At 61.9% G+C, this 13,185-nt stretch overlaps 1 protein-coding gene across 5 annotated transcripts in view; it reads left to right on the top strand.

Annotated features, from left to right (window-relative positions):
* Window positions 1–13,185, top strand: part of SEPTIN9 (septin 9) — a 151,019-nt gene that overhangs the window by 57,089 nt on the left and 80,745 nt on the right. The gene's annotated exons all lie outside the window — the stretch shown is intronic.

The following is a 13,185-nucleotide window of genomic DNA, read 5'->3' as shown; positions in this document are numbered from 1 at the left end:
GCCCGTTGGGCCCCCATCCAGGCCCGGGGCACCCCCTTCCGCCTCCTGGAGTCGGGCGGCGCGGGGGAGGAGGGGCCTGCGGGCCGGTAGGGAGCGCATTTTGGTCCCCTCCCCCCTTCGGGGTGTACAGAGTATGCAGAGACTTGGGGGGCTCTTCCGTCCGAGTGCGCCGGGCTTCCCCCAGCCCTGAGCCTGTGTCCGTGTGTGTGTGTGTGTGTTTGTGTGTGTGTGTTTGTGTGTGTGTGTGTGCGCGCGCGCCTTCGTGCGTCCTCGTGACTGCCTGTGGCTCTGCGTCCTGGCGTCCTGGGGAGTAAATAAAGCGGTCGGGAGGGAAGCTCACACAATAGTCTGCAGACAGCACTTCTAGGGCCGGAACTCTGAGGGGCGGGCCTGCCTCTGCTGGGACCTGGAGCCCCCGCCCCTCCGAGGGGCTCCCAGGCAGCCTTGGGCAGAGCCCTCTGGTGGGCCCGGCCTTGGGGCGGCTATGCTGGAAGGAGTTTTAGACTTCCAGGTGCCAGGCCCAGCCAGGCGGTCGCCTAACCCCCCCGGGGGGGGGGGGGGCGTGTGCAGCGCCAGGGCTGGGATCTGTGTGTCCCGAGCTCTGCAGCACGCATGGTCTACCTGGGGTGAGCCGTACCTGTGGGGCACTTCTGGGTGGATCCCAAGCCGAGTGGCAGCAGCTGTGATTCTGGGCTGGGCCTGGGCTGGCTTGGGCAAGGGTGTGAAGAGACTAGAGTGTTTGGGGTCTAGTGGCTGGCACACCCATGCAGAGGACGCGCCTGCTCTTGGCTCAGTGGCCCGAGCGCTTTTGTGATTCTGGCACTGAGCACTGAACAAGGGGAGTTCTGGTCTGCAGGGCGGTGATGGCTTTTGCCCTGCTGTTTGGACATCGTGGATAATGTGCTCCTACTGGGGTCTCCCTACCTCTCCTTCGTTCTGTTTCGGCTTTTTCGGGCCCAGAGCATGGCTCTCCTTTGAGACTCCCACTGTTGCTCTCGGGAGCCTTTCCTAAGTGTCCAAGTGTGAGAACCAGCCCGTCTGGAGACGGCTGCCCCCTTCAGGTCCCGCGCCGCGCGTGCACCCTCCCTGGGGCCTGTGGGAGTGAGGTTGGCTTGCGGTTCTGAAAGCCTTGGGCCGGCAGCGGGCAGTGGGGCGTGTGGGGAAGGCCAGGATTCCATGGTAGCGCCGAGGCGGGGCGGGGGGAGACTTGGGGGTGGGGTGGTCCTCTAGCTGTTCCAGTTCGCACCTCTGCCTCCGGGTCCCCGGGTGTGACTCCATCCTGACCCCAACAGGCCCCATGTGGAGATGTTGGCGGCCTCTGCCCTGGCTCCCAGGCGGCTTCTTGACCCTCTCATTTGGTTGGAGACAATGGCCTCATTGAGACCATCCTGGTGCGACAGTGGGCAGCCCTGTGGGTCCCGGGGGAGATCTCTCACTCTTAGGGAACCTCTGGTTCCCTGTGTGCATCGGTCGTCCTGTTGTGTGCTCTGACAAGCTGAAAGGGCTCTAAAGGCAGAGGGGTCAGGCGTTAGAGCCCTCTGGACTTCTGGGAGGAAGGGTGTGTGAGCTCAGGGACCGGCATGGCCTCCCTAAGTGTCCCAGGAGCTTGGAGTGCACGTGGGTGTTGGGGGCCGGGCCTGGAACGGTCGGAGGTGGGGAAGGAGCCGTCAGCAAAGTCTGAGAAGGAGGACAGCGCACGACCTAAAGGAGCAGTGACGGATCCAATGCAGCGGGGCCCAGGCAGGGAAAGGTCGCAGTGGAGGAGGCAGACCTTGGGCGGAAGTCGGAATTCAGTTGCAGGAGGGAGGAGGAGAGCACTCAGGTCCCGGGCAGCAGGCAGAAGCGGGGGAGGCCGGAATGAGCTGGTCCACTGGAGAATGGGGCACAAGGAGGGGCCAGTTGGAGCGGATCAGAGGGCCAGGCCAGGCGTGCCCACCGGGAGTTGGGACTGTCCTGGGGAGGCAGCCGGAGTGGTGAGAGCAGAGCTGGAGGAGTTCTGGTCTGGGTCCGTGGGGCTGCCCACGTGGTGTCTCGGGGTTTGTGCAAGGTAGGACGAAAGGGGTTGGGGGGAAGACTGGCAGCCCCTCAGCCGCTGCTGTGCCCCCAGAGTTCTTGGGCCCGCGGACACGGCCTGTCACGACGCACGCGCTCATGGCTGAAAAACAGAAGCCCCAGGGGCCACCAGCAAAGCCTGGCAAGTTCTGAGCCACGGCATTGCGGGGGGTGGTTTGCAATGCTTGCAGACTGGAATCCTGCAGGGGAGCCAGAGGGCCCTCGTCGGGTGTCTTTGGGAGGTTTGGAGCTAGTGGGAGTATCCGGGCCAGGGTGGCATGCCCCGCAGGGCGGAGGGGAAGGCAGCTGGGGTGGGTGTCCAGGCTGGAGCAGCATGCCCCTACAGGGCCGACGGGAAGCTGCCTCAGGTGGATGTGTGTGGGGTGTGTGGATCTGCTGATGCCCCACGTCCCAGGCACGTCTGTCCTCTGCCCCGGGGAGCACCCTTCTCGTTTTGGGTCTGTCACATTGTCGAGGAGGCATGGGGACTCAGCCTGCCCTCTCTCACGGGCATGTCTGTCGGGTTCACTTCTCCCCCGGGCACTGAGAGGGTGGCAGTGGTCTTCATGGGCGTGAACGTCCCACACTGGCCTCGGCCTTCCCTTGCGGGATGACCTTGGGGCTCTGTGGAGAACCCCCATGTAGGAGCAAGAAGAGAGTTTTGTATTTTGCTCATGTGATTTTTTTTTTTTTTAGAGAGTTTTGATCCCCCCCCCCCCCCGTCCCCCGGGAAGATGGGCCCGGAGGGACGACTCCTTCCCTGATCTCACCCTGGGTCGGTGGAGGCACGGAGCTGTTGGGCGGCATGTTCTTGGGTGAGAGCAGGCCACATCTGTTCTCGCGAACGCTATTACAAGTCTGGTCTTTGTGTAGCAAAGCCCTTGCAGGGGCCAGCTGCTGCCCGCCTTCCTCAGCGCTGTCTGCTGGAACCATAGTCGTATGCGGGGAAAGAATCCTGAAAGTCCTGGATGTTTGTGCAAACGCAGTCTGGCCCGGAACCTCGGCACTCTGGTCCCACAGCTGTGCTTTGTCGTGTACAGATTGTGCCTGCCCTTCTAGACCCTCTGCTGTCTCTTTGGAGGACCCTCCTAGAGGGGTCCTGGAGCTCTGGGCCCCGGAGAGCAGGCCGGTGGGGCTGGGGGGCCAGGGCAGGGAGCGGGTCTCCTGGTGGGGGGCGGGGAAGGGACCAGGCGGACAAACCCGCTCATCTGGGAGCCCAGACACCTCTGGGACAGGGGCTCCCTCGCCTGCTGGAGGCAGGTGCCCCTTTCCTCCCAGAAGGACAAGGCCTGTTGCTTGGTGATGGGTACAGACCTGTCCCTGATTAAGGCCAGTGGGCCTCTCGGGTGACGCCTCCTGCTTTTCAGCCAGACACAAGGCCCCTCATGAGTACCAGCTCCCTGTCGTTGGCACCTTTGGGGCAGGAGGCGGGAGCCGTGTGGCGTTGAGTTCACTCGGCTGGACTGGAGGAGCCGGGCCTGGGCGATTTGGCTGGTGCCTGTTCTGCAGCGATAAGGGGACAGTGGCCTGGTACTCTCTGTGTCCAGAACACGGGACCGGGCACACCCACGGTTTCGGTGTGGGGAGGAGAGCCGCCATGCCCGCATGGGGTAGCAGAAGCCCCTCTGTCATGGGCTTCCAGGCCGGGCCGAGCATCAGACCTGGGCTGGGGAGGTGGGGGCACATCTCACGCTGCCGGGCATCTGTCTAGAAAGGCTTTCTGGAGGACACGGATCTCCAGGAAGGTTTGGAACGAGGCAGGAGGCAGGTGGGCAGAGTTTGCATCCAGAGGGGCAGGCAGAGTTACCTTCCAGAGAGGTGACGGATGGGGCAACCGGGAGCCCGCGTGGTGCAGTGCTCATGAGGGCAAGCCCACTGCCATTGAAAGTTGGGTGGCTCACGGGAAGTGTCTGAGCCCGAGCCTCAGTTTCTCCTCTCCGCGAGGGTTGTCCTGGGATTTAGGTGGATGTGGCCGGCAGCACCGAGCGCAGAGCCAGCTCCTGGGAGCATGGGGGGTGCTGCTGCTGCTCTTGGACCTGGGTGGGGGGGGTGGGTATTTGCAAGGGGCGGGTGGGGGTGGACGCCGAAATGTGGCGATCTGGGTGATGGAAAGTGTTCCAAGGCCACAGGCAAGGGCCTGTCTGGTCCCCATGGGGGTGAGGCTCACAGTGTGGTCAGCACTGCAGATTTGTAGCTTCTGCGGTGCCCACCCGGGGCTCCCTCTGAGTGCAGCAGATGCTCAGGCTCCTGGCCAAGCCAAGGGAGTCCCCCTCCGGCCTGGCAGAGCTCCCTGGAGGTGCCATAGGTTTCTCCCCATCAGAGTGGAGGCTGGGCTCATGTGGACTGCCGGGTTGCTTCCCTGGAGAGGTCACCCCACCTCCTCTGCCATTCCCCACCCCATAGCATCTCAGATGGGGGGCCACAGGCTGGTGCTGGACAACCTGACTGAAGACAGGTGGTGGGCTCGGGCGGCCCACCTTCCTGAAAGGGGAGCAAGGCAGGGAGGCCGTGTCAGGGAGGAGACGTGCAGGTGGGGCAACCTCCTCGGCCAGCAGCCCTTTGGCAAGTCCTGCTTGTGTGTGGGCTCTGAGCTAAGAGAACAGTCTCGTCTGGGGCCAAGGGGGAGAGCAGGGGCAAGCCGGGTGCCTTGCCTGTGCCCCAGGAGCCCGTGAGCTCTATACCCCCGCCCACCGAGGGCCCGGGGAGCCTGGACATGGGGTGGGGGCTCCAGGGGCTGCCCTGCCTGGAGAGACAAACCCAGAGCTCAAGCTCCCAGGGCCAGTGGTGGGCACAGCCATCCCAGTGCCCGGTGCGTGGGGGGCACTTGCTCAGGCCACATTTACAGAGGTGGCCATCTTGCCAGTGGGGGCAGTGATACGGTGGCTCACTCATGAGGCCGTGGCACCAAGAGCCGCACAGATGTGCAGATGGTGCACTTGTCCCGCGGGAGCCAGGGACCTCTCCGCCCAGTGCCCGTGGCCTTAGCCTGCCCCTCGGTGCTGTAGCCCACAGACCCTGGCGCTGGCCGAGCAGAGCAGGGCTCCCTCATCTTCTTTCTCCTTGTGTGCCCAGAGGTCAGGGGAGGTCCCGTTCAGAGATCCGGCCCCCTCCATGGTTCAGCCCAGTTGGCACTATCACTGCCCCCCCCCGCCCCCGCTCAGTTTACCGGCCAGGCAACCCTGGGGTTGGGCCAGTTTGCTGCTCGGAAGAGTCTCCTCGGGGTACAGATAGGAGTGTACCCCGGTTTGGCAGCAAGGACCTGGGGGCCAGATTTCGGGAATCTGTCGTGAGCCCCAAACCCAGGAAGGAGTCTCACCTGCCTGCCTGGCCAGACCTGGGGCTTTCCGCTGGGCTCGGAGCCCCGCTTTGCTCACTGTTTTGTGGCCAGGACAGTGCGGTACGTGCTGAATATCCTTAAGGACCTGGTGGGGTGTGTAGAATGTGGTGGGGGGGGGGCGGTGAAGGAGTGAGGAGCAGGGGCAGCCAGGGTCTCCGGTGGGAGATTCATCAGAGGGCTGAGGCCCCGGGAGATTTCATGTTTTTGATTCATCCCCGAAACCTAGCCAGAAAACGAGCTCTTGTGCTTTCTTTTGACAAAGCCAGTGAGGAAGAATGGTCTCACAGTGGCTTTCTTCCCAAAGGCCTCTCGGTTTTTCCCAAATTTGGAGGCTCTCTCGGTTGGTTATGAGACCGAACGGTCCGGAACTCTCTGGAACATGGTCCCAGAAGCCTGAGGATTTGTAATCTCCAGCCAAACAGACCCAGCTGACACCCTAGACAGCCCCGGCGCCTGGGGTAGTTCTGGGCTCGGGTGTTTAATTTGGTCGGGACAGAGCCTGGAGACTCCATTCAGCCTGGACCAGGAGACATTCTGGAAGCTCCCAAGCTTGTTGTCATTTTTAAAAGTGCTGCCAGTGCCCAGAAATTCAGGCGGAGGCATAAGAGGACAGTGCCGATGTCTGATGTCCGTGGAGTCCCCACATCCAGCCCAGGGCTCTCTCAGGAGCTGGGGCTGCAGAGAAGGTGGGGAGCCCGGAATGAAGCTCCAGCCTACCTCTTTCTTGCCTTTGGTGTTTTTCCTTGTCTGCTCTCTTTCCCATGTTCCTGAGTTTTTAATAGCCCTTCCCGGGAGGGTGAACCTCTACGGACTCTGGCCTTCTCCCTCCACTGGGTGGAGATGCAAAATCCAGAGAATCCAGGGCCCTGGCCTTAAATGCATAAGCGTGTCCTCCCCACCCAAGGCTTAGAGCTTCCTGTGTCCCTGGGCCCAAGGCCGGGAGCCTTTGCCTTCAAATACTCAGACTAGCCTCCTGGGAAAGCCAGGGGAGATGGGGAAGGGGAAGCAGAGAGGTGACCCCACCCCCCCACCTCCTGGCCCTTCCACTCCTCTGGTCTCTGAGGGCCTGTCTGCCTGGCTGGGGGTACCATGGTTGTTCCCTGGGTACAAATGGGGGGCCGTGGGGAGGTGGGGGGCTCTTGCGGCCTGGGGCTTATTCGGATTAAGTGGGGGAATTCCAGGGTTCCTTCCCCTCTGTGCCCCACTTCCTCAGTTTTCCAAGGAGGGGCTGGAACGCTAAGCTCTTTTGCAGGCCTTGTCAGGTCTTTTTCCATGATTCTGTATCTGGTCTCCTAACCAAAGCCACAGCCTTCCCGGACCGTTAGAGGAGCGCTGGCCAGTGGCTGGCTCTCTTTGCTGATGGGCTTCTGGCTGTCCCCTGGGGCAGGGGCTGGGCATCCTGGGCACCTCCCTGTGGGAGGCTACAGCTGAGGGTCCCCTAGAATTGAGGAAGGGAGCCACCCGGGCCACAGACAGCCCCCTCTCTGCCCGTGGGAGGTTAGGCGACAGACAGCATCATCTTTCTTTTTGGTGGGAAGAGAGAGATGTCCCCAGTATGAGCCACCTTGCCGTCTCCCCTCCCCTAGGCACTGACCTGGAAGATGGAGATGTTTCTGGTTCTAACCTTGGTGGCCAGCAGCCTGGTGGATTTCCATACTGTCTCAGGCAGGGTCTCATTCTGTATGTGGGCTGGCCCCCTCCCTGGATGCAGGCAGCCAGCTTTGAGCCGGGATAGTTGGCCCTCCGTTCCATGCGGGTGGGCAGTTTCCCTGTGAGTGGTAGGCCGGGCCCCTCTGAACCCGTGTCCCCTGCAGACCGAGATTATCTGTAGTAAAAGCATACGAGTTCTCCTGGCTCCCAACCAGGCCTGGAGAGCTGCTCTTCTCTGCTGTCCCCTGCCTCCTGTCCCCCATAAAAAGTGAGGGGAGGGCGTGCTCTGGAAAGTGGCTGGGTTTTGGCTTTTCGTTCATCGTGAGAAGTGCCGGCGTCCGTTTGTTCTCTGGTGGGCCAGGAGGAGGATCCGAGGGGTGGGAGAAGCAGTTGGCTCGTTCCTCTTATTCAGCAGCTGTCTGTGGGCTCCAGCTAGGTGCCAGCTCTGTTCTAGGTTCTTGGGGTCCAGGTGCGAGCCCAAGAGAAGAGGGATTGGTTCAGGAGGGCTTCCTGGAGGAAGGAGCACCTAACCAGAGTCCCGGGTGGGAGTTTACCAGGCAGGGTCTCCAGGCACATGGTGCTGGCTGGCCTCTCTGGTGATTTCTCCCAACTCGTAGTTTGTTTGGGGGATCCTGTTGTGCCCACACCTGGTAGAGGTGCCTGCACCTGATGGGAGTGCCCTTGGGGCTGTGCTTGCATGGAGGATCTGGGCTCCATCTTTGCTCCTGGTCAGGAGGCTGGGTGAGCCGCGACGGACTTGGGTGGTGAATGATCCAGGCAGGAGAGATGCCCTGGCTTTGTTACCCTAGCAGGGGTGGAGCTGGTCGCACGTTGGAGTGGCGAGCTTTAAGTCCTGGGCCTTCTCCACAAACCCTCAGGAAGGGCTGCTTTGCTCTTTTGCCGAGCTACGAAAGAAACCCCTGGCAGGCCTGGGGCCCCTCGGCGGTGAGGTGGGGAAGGCCGTCATTCATCATTCGTTCACACCTTTGTAGGAGGCGGTGGAGTGGTGTCCTTTCCCTCCTGGGTGGCTGTCCCCACCCCAGACCCTGGCTCTGGGGGACACTGAGTCTCGGGGCAGCTGGGGGGATGGGGACACTGGTGAGGGAGGAAATCTCCCCCCTGCCCTGTGCACTCAAATATTTACATCTCTCCTAATATTTAAATGATGAAGCCAGGCTCCTGCAAACAGCTGCCCTGGAGCCAGCTGTCGGCTCTGCCCTCCCCCCCTCCCCCTCCCCCTCCCTCCTCCCTCCTTCCCTCCCTCCCTCCTTCCTCCCTCCCTCCCACATTCTTTGTTTCTGACCCAAGTCCCCGGCCCTTCCAGCTGTTACCCGTTTGCTCACAGGCACGTCTTCTGCCCGTGCTGGCTCTTGTTAGTTTCCATAACCATCTCCTTTATCGAGCACCTACTGCGTGCCAGGCACGGGGTTGGGCACTTTATATGCTCAGTCTTTCGGTCTTCCCAGAGTCCAGCAAGGTTGGACCGGCTGCTGAGGCTCACTCAGGTCACCCCTGGCCCCAGGCCACACAGGCAGGCAGACCCAGGTCCTCCTGACCTGTACCTGCATCTGCCCATCCCTCCCTACTGCTGAATCCTGCCCTCTGGCCCTCCCTGCTGCCACCTTCCACGGGCTGACCCTGCCAGGCTGTGATGGAAATGTCAGCGGTGGGCGGGGAGCAGCTGGGCATCCAGAGCCGGCAGTCGGGCGGGGGCTGCCCCTCCTCCAGTTCTGGCCTCACTGCCTTCCGGCTCCGTGACGGCTTTTTGTGAGGCGGGCATCACGGTGTCCACGTTGCAGGGTGGCGGGGAGCTTGGGAGAGGTGGTGAGGGTTCAGGGCTCAGTGCAGCGCTGGGGAGTAGCGGGCGCTCTCCCGTTGAGGGTGTGTGGTATGCCAGTTAGCGTGCTGGCTGGGGTCTGGCTTCACCGGCGCCCAGGCTGTGATGCTGGGCCAGTCGCTTGCCTCTCCGGGCCTTGGCTTCCCATCTGCGAAATGAGGAGGGCGTAAAGTCGCCGTGTCTTGGGGTGGCCATGAGAATTAAATGGGCCTCAGAGCTGTGCCTGGCGTGGAGTAAGCACTCCGCAACATTGGCTGTTAGAAGTTCAAAGCGACGGGACTTTCTGGGTTTGTAGGACACGCCTGGCAGTGTCCGATGCCCTGGTGGAGATGGGGACTGTGCTGGTCTGTTTGGGCCACTGTCAGGAAAACCCGAGGGTGGGGGCTTAAACCGTGCATTCATCCCTCGCCGTCCTGGAGGCTGGGGATCCAGGATCACCTTGCTGCCAAGTCCTGGCTCACAGATGGCTACAGCAGGGACACCCACCAAGCAAGCTTTGCTCCTGTCCTCAGGAGGGCGACGGTCTGTGGGGAGGAGTGGGCAGATTCGCCAGAGGCAGGAGGTGGGGGGAGGCCCTGCGTGCCGCGCTGTACCCCTGTCCTGTCTGTGTTTCCCGTAGCAGGTGAGTTAAACTGTGTGTTGCTGTGGGGGCCCTGGGCTGCCTGGACCTTCTCTGTCCAAGGTCAACACGGTGTGGGCTGTGGGCAGGTTTTGAGGCCTCGTGACTGACACACCCCCCTCGTCACATGTGCCTCTGCCCCTAGCAGTGCCCAGTGCGTCCTCGGGGCGGGTCGTGACTGATCCGGGAGCTGAATGGTGGCGGCTGAGGCTGGACACCGACCTTGGGTGACTTTTGGGGCAGGTGGGGGCAGGCGGGGCTGCTGAACTGGCATCTCCAAGGTCCCTGGCCAAGGCGGCCCCCCGATGGTTGGTGCTTAGGATTTTCTTTTTGTAGGATTCTCGGCAGGGGGTGGTGGTGGAGAGGAGGCTTGTAAGGGCCTCCCCCAGCTTCCCCTCTGACACACCTTGGGGTGCCAGGCCCACCCAGCCCTCCTGATCCAGAACCTCCAGGAGGCCGGGATTGGCAATCGATTTTTTAACAAGCTCCAGAAATGAACCTGACCAGCGGTCAGCGGTGAGAACGATCGGGAACCAGGACCTTACAACTACAAAGGAATTCAGAGAGCTGGTGCTAGAATGAGTAGAGATTTGACCCGTGTGATGCTACCCGGAGGGCAGCTCAGAGCGCGTCCCTGCGCGAGCCTGCTTACAAAACACGGGCACATATATACACAGCAGAAGGATTGGAAGGACCTTGGCCAACATATTGAAGTGGTTCTCTGGGTCGTGGGGTTTATCGATGTTTTTTCTTCTATTTCCTTTGAGTCTAGCAAATTTTCTGCATTGTACATAAATTGCTTTTAGAGCCAGGAAAAGAGCAATAGATGTTATCTTTGCAAGTTTATTGTCAAAAAGAAAATCACTCAGTCAGCCCAGGGTCCCACGCTGGCTAGAGAGATGCGTGCCCACTGGCTTCTGCAGCTCCAGGTTGGGCTGCTGGGTTGAGGGAAGGCCGCTTGGTCCAGAGGTGAACATGGCCGGGAGCCACCTTCACATGCACGGCCGCCAGCTGTGGGTTTGGCCCCAGAGGAACGTGGCCAGAACCCTGGGGAGGAGGGGGGCTGGCCCTCCCCGTGCATCCCTGGCCGGGCCCCTCCAGCTCTGCTGAGCGTGGGGATTGCCGGTTGGTTGAGGAGCAGCAAGAGTAGCCGGAGCTGCCGGCGGACTTCAAAATGGCCCTCGGGTCGGAGGGTTCCAGGGCTGGAAGGGGCTCTTCAGCCCTGCCCTTCTTTCTGGTCTGTCACCAGAACACTGAGGCCAGAGGGGTCATCTGTCTGGCCCAGGCAGCCTCCCCAGCCCTGGGCTCAGCGGAGCTGCCCCTGCCCCTCCCACACTGAGCAGTTATGTTGACAACTGAGCTAAAATTCTCTCCTTTTAGTTAAGAAAAGTATCATTCCTGCAGGCAGCTCTGTTTCCTGCCCCTGACGGGGGTGTTCATGGGGGGGGGTGTCCCTATTTGAGCGGTGGACCCTGGGCAGTTCCGGGGCAGGTGATGGCTCCTGCAGCAGGTGGAAGGGAGGGTCTGGCTGTGCCGAGGCCGCAGAGGCAAGAATCGGGAGTGGCAGTTGGCAGCCCGGGCCCTGCCTGGGTGGGTCAGGGCTTCTGGGGTTGGGTTGGCAGCCCTGGGCGGTGGGGGATGGCAGCGGCGGTGGTCTGCTAGGAGCTCTGGCACGGGATTTAGAGCTCACTGTAGACCGCGCTTCCGTTTCTCCTGCTCCTGCAGGCCAGCAGCAGAATGGAGGGTTGTCTCTTTATGGGGTGTGGCCCTGGCGGGGGTTGTTTACCGGCCCACCTGCAGCCCAGCGGCCAGGGAGCTGAAGGTCACATACTGCCTGCCCTGAGGCCCTTCGTGCGGCAAAGGGAGGACGCCCTGCAGGCCAGCTGCTAGGGCGTGCTGCCCGCTCTGCCCGGAGGACGGGGCCTGTCCCATCCCCCGGGAGCTGTCTTCCCTAAAGCCAGGCAGGGCAGATGAACGCTCGGAGCCTTTCTGACCCAACGTAAAATGGGAAAAGAGTACGTTCACTGCTGCCTGGAAGCTGTAGCCAGGTGGGCACCGGAAAGTGAGACATGGACCCGACAAGTGTGTGCGACCAGCTGGGGGGACCTCAGGGCACAGGTGGGAGAGAGAGGGCTCAACAGGCCGGGCGGCCGCGGGAGCTGTGAGTTTGCTGCAGCAAAGTTCCACGGGCTGAGGGGTGTAAAGCCCGGGCCAGGAGGCCCCAAGTCCCATATCCAGGCATCGGCCGGGCTGGTTCCTTCTGGAGGCCCCAAGGGAGAATGTGCCCCAGGCCTGTGTCCTGGCTCCCGGGGCTGCCCGTGGTCCTTGGCATTTGTGGCTTGTGGACGCATCACCTGCCTGCCTCGTCGTCACGTGGCCCCCTCGTGGGTCTGCATGACCTTGTCTTTCCTGTCTCTTAAGAGCATGCTCAGTATCTACTTGTGGACCCACCCTAAATCCACGATGATCACGTCTTGAGATTTTTAATCGCATCTGCAAAGACCTTATTGCCAAAACAGGTCCCGTTCACGGGTTCTGGGGGCTAGGACGTGGACGTGCCTTTTGGGGACCACTCTTCAACCCATTGCAGTGACCCATGTGAGGGGCAGCAGAGTGTTCTAGGCTTGGGGTGGGATCGGTGGGTGGGGAGTGGCTCTGAGGGACGTTGGCCCGCCCGGGCCTGGCCTTCCCGCCTGTGCATTAGGAGTGTGGTGGGTCCCGTCTGCCGTCCTCCAAGCAGCTGCCCGTGGCCCACCTGCTGGACCTGTCCAAGGGTCTTCTCCCGTTCTAGATGCGTGTGTAGAGTTGACCAAGAGCTTGCCGTCCCTGGTGAGAGCCCAGTGAGACCCCGAACAGGAGGGGCCCTGGAGGCCGCCTCACTCAGCACCCCCCGCCCCCCCAGGCTCTTTGGAACAGCCAGGCACCCTCCCCCCCGCCCCTCGCCGTGGAGGTGCTACTGCTCCCTGGGAGCCCCTTCCAGAGTCTTCTCAGTGTCCAGCTGTGGTCTCTTCCACACAACAAACTCACCTCCTCCTTTTAGTTTTCTGTGCTCCCCTCCTCCGCCAGGACCACTCCTGTCCTTGAGGGTAGAGACCAAGTCCACTCCACCCTCTTGGGTTGGCAGAACCTGAACCCACAGGTCCATGTTGGTGCAGGTGGGGCTTTGCGGTCCCTGCGTCCCTTCGTCCCCCACCCCCACCATTCCTCGGGAGACCTGGGGAGCAGCTGCACTCCTGGGTGCTGCTCTGGCCGGCGTCTGACCCCTGCTCCCTGGGGTCACCGTTCCCTGTAATTAGGCCGAAGCTCCCGTTGGCCTGGGCAGCACCCGCTTGCTGCCCGCCCCAAGGCTGTAACACAGGGAGCTCCATCTGTCCCCCTTGCGTCCCTCGGCAGGCTGCGTGATTAATGGAGGGCTCCACCTGGGCCGAGCGGCCCCTGGTAGTAGGCTGGTTTTTTTCGCTTCATTTTTTTTTTTTAAGTGTATTGACCATCTCCCCCAGTAGTCAATGAGGTGAGGAAGGGGAGGGCGTTCCTCCGCCCCCACAGATCGGGAACAGCCAGCGCCCGGGTGCGAGGTTGCTGGGCTGAGCGCAGAGAATGGAGGAGTAGTCCCCCTAGGCGGCTGGCCCCCCACCCTGACCACGGCCTGGCAGCTTGGCCTGTGCCGTGGAGCCCAGATGTCCTCGGTGC

Source organism: Callorhinus ursinus, unplaced genomic scaffold (assembly GCF_003265705.2).
Source record: "Callorhinus ursinus isolate GAN/ISIS: 27379988/994484 unplaced genomic scaffold, GSC_fseal_2.0 scaffold68, whole genome shotgun sequence".
Lineage (NCBI taxonomy): Eukaryota > Metazoa > Chordata > Mammalia > Carnivora > Otariidae > Callorhinus > Callorhinus ursinus.
This window is presented reverse-complemented; position numbering and strand designations above follow the sequence as displayed.